Raw genomic sequence first — 8,990 nt, forward strand, 5'->3', positions numbered from 1 at the left:
AAGATTCAATTACAGTAGAGCATCGATTATCCGACCCCCGATTAACAGTCACATCGGTTAACCGACCGTTCTAGTCGTCAAATTTAAAATGTCCGCTAGTGATATGGCACTACAATATTTGGCTGTCTTGGCTACTTTAATATTATTTTTGTTAAATTTTTGCGTGTATTAGCTGGCAATACTGGGTCGACCATTGAAGGGAGGCCAGTATTTAAACGAGACTTAATTTTCTAATTATGAGTGGTTGTTTATTTTGTGAGCAATAAAATAATTTTTAACGATACAATAGCGACGATTATTATTCTTAAAAAAAATTTTGTTAGGCTTAACATCGATGAAAATTCAACGCTAAGTTGGTTAATAGCGATATACTAATATACTATACTAATAATGCATTTTTTTCATTCTTTTCGGTTATCCGACCAACCTGAGTTCCCCAATTGAGTCGGATAATAGATGCTCTACTGCAATGTTTTTCAACCTGTGGGTCGCGACCCGCAAAGGAGTCGCAAAGTTTTACATGGGGGGTCGCGGGTAAAAAAAAAAAGACAAGTGTTTGTAGGTCTACAACACTACAACAAAAAACTTACAATCTCGTTGAGAAGGCTGGGCCTGTTTATTTTACAGTACAATTAGATTCTCGATTGATATTTAGGTTTCAACAGAAAGAGAATTAAATACGTAGTTTTTAAAATCACTGATATAGTTTTAATATGGCCCTGGGGGGTCGCCAAAATTTTTTAACTTGTAAAGGGGTCGCGTATTCAAGAAGGTTGAAAAACACTGCTCTACTGTATAAATTAAATAATTAAATATTTTTTAAAAATTATTATAATTACATTTTTATGGAAATTGAGGGCTAAATTCGGATTAAATTTGATATAGAAGTATAGGAATTAGTCACAAAATTATTCTCTCTTTCTTCTTTACCTTTAAAAACTTCGAATTTCTGTATCTTTCCTTATTACGCAATTTTTAACATATTCATTCAACACACAAAAAACTCGACAAATAGAGAAATATTTGCTTTATTTTATTTTTTAAAAGTACGGAAATAATAAGGAAAGAATGGAAATCTAAAGTGCGCAAGTGTTCAACGGTTAAGTCCTCTGCCTTTGATGTCTGTCTATTCCGCTTCTAAATTGTTTGTTACTAATCTTTCTTTGTCTCTCAATTATGAATGTCATGACGATGACGTCACTATTCAATGCCTCATTCTTTCTTTCATCGCCACTAAATTAGTTCATTATAGCAAATTTTTACATAAGAGAAGCATATCATTGCCCGATGCCGACGAATATGCTTCGTCAGCTGTAAAAACGATAGCCACATCGATGCTGACTACAGGCCATTGGTGGCACGAGCTGCAAAGTAATATTTACAAAATCTTTCCCAATTGGATCGTTAACAAAATTTCCATTGTTTTATTCACGGCATTAGATAGTAGAATCTTGTAATTTACAGAAAATTTGTCTTATTTTGTGTTTTATATATTTTACTTTATGAATTACGTTTGTTAAAATCGCTTTACCGTTTAGAAACTTATAAAGGAAAGTATAAGTTAAACACGTTTATTATTAAAGGAAAATTTAATTAAAACAATTTTAAATACTATTTTTGAATGATGCATCGAGTGCAAAAGAAAGCCTGAAATATATAAGGATGAAGCAGATATTTCTGTAAACCTTGAAAGATTGTTTATTTTATTTTTATTTATAAAATGTATGTATTTTTAAAATAAATTTAAATTCACTATTTAATATAAAATACAAGGCATTAATTAAATCGCAATTTAATCCATACTCTTAATAGATTAATGAAAAATTTACAAGTACTGTATTAATTTTTGACAAATATTTAACAAATTTTCTATTTTATATTTGTCAGAATAAACTTTCTCATTCATAAAAACAAATTGTTTTTATGTAGAAAACTGATTTCTTAATGATTTTTCAATATAAAGAAATACTCCAAATTGATTTTTTAACGTAAAATTTATTGTGTAAGTTAATTCACAATCTATTTATTACATACAGAATATGCTAAGGCAAAATCTTTTTCCAATTCGCTAAGGACTATGAAATTACATATATACATAAACAAACCTGATATAATCCGGTGGTTGCTTGGCCTAATGAAATTACATTTGTATTTATTTTATACATCATTTTGAAGGTTACGTAATGTAGATTACATTTATTTACTGTTTAATCGCACGTAAATTACATGCAAACATATATTTAAGTTTTTTCTAACTGCAACCTTGCCATTCCAACTATTGAACTTTCCTCGTACAGTATAAAAAACGTTTCTGAAAAATACTAGAGTTGACATTCTGTGATGATTTCCGATTAATTTTTACGTTATTAGCGAAAATATTATTATAAATTAAATTTTGGTCAGGAGGTCTGACGTGTTTCTTTCGAGTAAAATATCGTTGACTTAAATTAAATGGCATACAGTAAGAAAGGTTTGTTCATNAGCCGAATAGTTTGGCCGAATATTCGGCTATTCGGCCACGATCCTGGCCAAATATTCGTTACAACACTAGTAAATATATGTTTTTTTTAAATGATATCTTTTTCGTAAAAATTACATTTAGTTAATTATTTTGTTAATCTTTTGCCAATAGATGGCGCTACGTGTAAAGTAAGCAATCGAATGTAAACAGAAATTAATCGATATAAAGAATTCCAATCGATAATTTTGGGTAGGATATACGTCATGAACTAAATTAGGTGTATTTGAACGTAACTGCCGCGTTTCTTAGCAATTAGTCGAACGGCCTGGGCATGTATAGAGAACAAACTCTTAATATACATACATATATATATATATATATATACNATATTACATTATAATATTTGATTTATATAACTACAAAGGTTATCTTACGTAAGAGCTTATCACACCGAGTGACCAATCTAACACATTTTAAAAATTCTTTAAATTCTGTACAATAGAGTAATACAGAACTTTCAAAATGTGTTGGATTGGTCGCTCGATGTTATAAACCCTTACCTAAGATAATCTTTGTAGTTATATAAATTAAATACTGCAATGTAACAAACATTAAAACAAAAATTATATAAAGAGTTTGGTTATTTCAGTCTACCATTTTCATATGTATTGCGATACTCGGATAATACGAAATGGCACAAATTCAATGGTCAAGTAGACAGGAATTCAAAATATAATATTTTCTATTAACTCTGAGAAACTGTCAGAAGGCAATCTGCCACCAATCAAATTTGGCGGAAAAAAACCAAATATTTAAACTCGGTGCACCCTCGAAAACTACTTAAAATATATTTTATGCTCACCGGTAACATTGTATTATACAATTTTCCTATTCGAATGCCATCATACCGCTGGTCCGATAGAAAGAAGAGACTGTTCGGGAAAAGGGTCGAAGTAATTCGAGCAAAGTAGTCGTTGATCTCCTCTCGGAAGAGAGGATGCTCAACCACTACTAATTTATACTGGTCTACTATTAATATTTGAAAAGAATCCGTGTTGGATGGGTTGCTATGGCCACGCACGTGATCAAAGTTGCTAACCTTAACGTCCGAATGACTTCGTATGAATTGTTTAAATAAACAAAAATTTGTAAAAATGCTAGAATAATTGCTTTTATGTGATAATGAAGTGTTTAAATTTTAACAACAGATTATATAAACTACGTGGGACGTATATTCTCGTAAGTATTGTGTCTATAGAAAAATTATTGGGCTGCAATTTGAAAGAAATTATAGACCTACAAGTAAAAATTCCGACTGTCCTCTCCTGTCTGGTTATCCTTCCTTAATCTCGAGAACTGTATTAAATAGATGAAAGTCNAAATTTCATTCTCAAATCTATCGTTTTGCTTGAGTTTTTAGTATAGTTGAGAATTTAGGACTTATTAATCTTGTGAAAATGTTAGAAAATCGGCACCAAATATCGCTAATTAATTATTAAAATATTAAGTAATTTGAATAAATGAAATGCTGTCATCTTGTGTTATACTTAATAATCAGAGATAAATTTCATTCTGAAATCTATCGTTTTGCTTGAGTTTTTTGTATAGTTGACAATGTCGGACATATTAATCTTGTGAAAATGTTAGAAACTCGCACCAAATTTCACCAATTAATTTTTTTATCTAATAATATGCCAACTAATAGAATAGGTGCTCAAAGATTAAAAATTTTCACTGATAGATTTCAGTAATTCAGTACTTCTTGAAGTCCAGCGTTGGATAGGTACAAAAACTAACGAAAGCTTTTTAAGCCTCAATGGACACTGACCTTAGTAAAATAGCCTACTGTATTTACTGTAGTTTGAAATAAACAGACCATTTTTATGGAAATGAAATAAGTATTGTCATTTAATAATGCATTAAACAAGATGCATGAATTCTGGAACTTGCATGCTGAAAACAATATACTCATACTAATTCAGACAATGCGTGTAACATGATAAGTGGGTCAACTATTAGAAACTGAGAAATAAATCTTGCTTTATCCATACTTGATTTTAGCACATTTCACAAAAATTATTTCGTTAAATTCGGATAATATACATTTCATTCGATTGCGTACATTGAAAATCGTTATGATTATATCGCCATATTGGATTCTCATCCTAATTTATAACGGTGCGACAAAGGAGTTGGATTGCCGTGTCTTATGTGACATTTACTCTATGGTCCTCGCTAGCCTCCATTGTGGGTTGACCAAACCCACAATGGTATGATTAAAGATGCCCTCTTAGTGCCTTCAGGGCAGAAAGACAAAAAACGAAGAAGAGAAAAGCTTGTCTTTCAAAATAGAATTTCATTACCTTCATTTCCATTAATTATTCTTCAATTCTATTTTATTATTATAAAAACTAGCAGATGAGACAAAAAAATAACAAAGGTAAAGATTAAGATTATTAGATCATTTCGTTCTTCTAACTCTTCTATTATATTATATTATAATATTTGATTTATATAACTATAAAGGCTATCTTACGTAAGAGCTTATCACATCGAGTGACCAATCTAACACATTTTAAAAATTCTTTAAATTCTGTACAGTAGAATAATAAAGAACTTTCAAAATGTGTTGGATTGGTCACTCGGTGTGATAAACCCTTACCTAAGATAATTTTTGCAGTTATATAAATTAAATACTGCAATGTAACAAACATTAAAACAAAAACCGTATAAAGAGTTTGGTTATTTCAGTCTACCATTTTCATATGTATCGCGATACTCGGATAATACGAAATGGCACAAATTCAACGGTCAAGTAGACAGGAATTGAAAATATATCATAATATTTTCTAATGTTAATTCTGAGAAACTGTCAGAAGGTAATCTGCCAACCAATCAAATTTGGCGAAAAAAGAACCAAATATTTAAACTCGGCACACCTTCGAAAACTACTTAAAATATATTTTATATTCGCCGGTAACATTGTATTATACAATTTTCCTATTCGAATGCGACCATACCGCTGGTCCGATAGAAAGAAAAGACTATTCGGGAAGGAGGTCGAAGTTATTCGAGCAAAGTAGTCGTTATCTCCTCTCAGAAGAGAGGATGCTCAACCACTACTAATTTATACTGGTCTACTATAAATATTTGAAAAGTGATCCGTGTTAGATGTGTTGCTATGGCCACGCCTATGATCGAAGTTGCTAACCTTAACGTCCGAAAGACTTCGTATGACACGTTTAAATAAATAAACTATTGTAAAAATGCTAGAATAATTGCTTTTATGTGATAATGAAGTGTTTAAATTTTGGCAACAGATTATATACACTACGTGGGCAGTATATTCTCGTAAATATTGTGTCTATAAAAAAATTATTGGGTTAAAATTTGTAAAAATTATAGACCTGCAAGTAAAATTCCGATTTTCGTCTCCTGTCTGGTTATTCTTCCTTAATCTCGAGAACGGTATTAGATACACGAAAGTCGAGTTAGACATGGAAATCGTAAGAGGAGGACCAGATACGAAATTCCAATTTTTAGCGCAAGTCATGTTATTTCGATTAAAAAATTTTCCTACCGAACGGAGTTAGATATATAACCGGCACAATTCTATTGCTAACATGGAAAGTATAATGTACGGAGGCAAAACACTACTACACTGCAAGTACGTGCTAACTGTCTCAGTAAAAGCGTAATGATGCATCTATTTCGTGCTATATCATTGTCGCAGTAATTCAGTGAATATCATATATATATTATTAAAATTAATTATTGGAAATAAATTAGAAGAAAAGATCATTCCAGAGTGGAAATCATATATATATATTTAAAATTCATAGAGAACCAGATATGCTGANAGAGAGAGAGAGAGGTATACGTAAACATAGAGAGTCGTGATGTCTATGAATCAACCGTTCGATTATTATTGCAGGTGGTGCAGGACGGTATAACGGTAAATATTTGCCCCGGTTTGTCATTTATACTCTACAAGATTTAAATTATATTTAGTTAATTATTATGTTAAATTTTTTCCAATAGATGGCGCTACGTATAGCAATCGAATCTAAACAGAAATTAATCGATTTGTAAAAATTATATTTAGTTAATTATTTTGTTAAATTTTTTCCAATAGATGGCGCTACGTATAGCAATCGAATCTAAACAGAAATTAATCGATATATAGAAATCCAATCGATAATTTTGAGTGGGATATACGTCATGATCTAAATTAGGTGTATTTGAACGTATCTGCCGCGTTTCTTAGCAATTATTCGAACGGCCTAGGCATGTATAGCGAACAAACAAACAAACATCCTCATTTATATGTAAATATGGACAACGTTGTGTAATATTTAAATATCATTGTAGTATTGTTCTACAATATATTGGTTCGGAAAAAAATTAATGTGTGTTTGAATCATTTGGTTTGAATTTATGTTCAAGTAACTAAAGTAAGATGAGTTGTAAACCAACGACAACTTGGGATTTCTTCTTTTAGCATGCGAATACGAAATGAGGTATTGATTCAGTGTAGTCTACATGATGAACAGCTAAATGCATAAATAACAAACCAATGAGAGAGGTCTTTGTATATGAACCGAACTATATTTTTATCTTCGCGCTGCTCTAAAGCAGTGTTTTTCAACCTTCTTGAATACGCGACCCCTTTACAAGTTAAAAAATTTTGGCGACCCCCCAGGGCCATATTAAAACTATATCAGTGATTTTAAAAACTACGTATTTAATTCTCTTTCTGTTGAGACCTAAATATCAATCGAAAATCCAATTGTACTGTAAAATAAACAGGCCCAGCCTTATCAACGAAATTGTAGGTTTTTTATTGTAGTGTAGGACCTACAAACACTTGTCTTTATTTTTACCCGTGACCCCCATGTAAGGATTTGCGACCCCTCTGGGGGTCGGACCCACAGGTTGAAAAACACTGCTCTAAAGAATGTAACCGCCACGGAGCTTCTACTGTAATAATAGAAGCTCCGTGATATCCGTAATGTCAGAATTTTAATCGTCTTTCCCTTTGCTAAATAAATTGTATGAACACAATTTATTTAGCAAAGGGAAATGTCATTAAATTTTCACAGAGAATACTATAACAATATTAACAAACCTTGTCATATGCATACATTCAGTGTATTTATATCTTTGTTGTATTTCTATCAGAAAGAAAGAAATTTATTATTGAATCATTGCATGATTTCTTTGTTCCTTGCATAATTTCTCGAATTTGCAAGAGCATGTTGTATACGGTATAGAGGGTCTGGTACACCTAAAAATTAAAATAACATTTATTATTATTATTAAAAAGTTTATGAACTAATAAATTTATCATTGAATGTTTTAAATAAGAAATGTTTTATTGCTATTTCGGTATTTAATAATCAAAATAGCAGCGAGTATTAAGATTCATTAGAATTAACGAAAAGTAAGATAGCACAGACCATTTCGGCTCACCAACTTTGACAATTATGTTTAGAGTCTAGGTGATTGATTACTTATCACTTGAAAAAAATATTGAAATTGATGAAAATAAGAGTGTAAACATCGTAGCCACACTGGACTTTCCTACTTTATTTGTTGATTGAATTAACTATATAATAAATATTCAACAATATATTAAGGCTATGTATTTTTTTTCTTTTGACCTACAATAACAAGAGGAGGAAAACAGCACTTGACAGATTGCAGAAATATTAAGAGTAAAGTGTGCTAAATTTTCGAAACTGACCTGTCTCTATATTGATACCAACTTTTTAAATATCTTGGCTCAAAGTGGTTGTAAAAGCTCGTAAGGAAGTATATACAGAACTACCAGATTCAGTGTTACATTCGCTTATACGACTGGACAATATTAAAGATATTTTCACGATAAGAGCTTTCCTCATCTTTAGAAAAGCTGAATTGTACAAATGTTGTGAAAAGCTATCTGTACTAACAAAGTCAAAGTCAAGAGAAGCAGCGCTTTCGTGAATTTTAAGAAATTTGCAAAAGCCGATACAGCAATAAAAGCTACGGATCGCGAATACCTTATTGTACGCTACTACACAAATGATTTTAAATTAGTCGACCCCCTATAACACTGTTGATTATTCTGTTTTATATGAATTCCATGTTGTACGAGTCACTTAGATTTTACAAATACGTGTGCCGGGCTGTGAACGGCTCACGTATTTGTAAAATCTAATTGACTCGTACAACATGGAATTCAAATAAAACGGAATAATCAACAGTGTTATATGGGGGTCGAATTGTACAAAGAAAAAATTCTTCTGTATTGTGGTCCCACGAGCCTATAGAAGTCGACACCAATGATTCTCTGAAAAAGTAAATTTCGAATTTTGTTTTGAAATTTGCATTTTCAGTATAAAATATTGATAAATGCAATAACATCCTAACTACTCGGTCGCTTTATTGTGGGCTTGGCTAAATTCACGATGGACACAAAAAAATAACAAAGGTAAAGATTAAGATTATTAGATCATTTCGTTCTTCTAACTCTTCTATTATATTA

This window comes from Centruroides sculpturatus, unplaced genomic scaffold (assembly GCF_000671375.1).
Source record: "Centruroides sculpturatus isolate CEXI.00-Female unplaced genomic scaffold, Cexi_2.0 scaffold35, whole genome shotgun sequence".
Classification (NCBI taxonomy): domain Eukaryota; kingdom Metazoa; phylum Arthropoda; class Arachnida; order Scorpiones; family Buthidae; genus Centruroides; species Centruroides sculpturatus.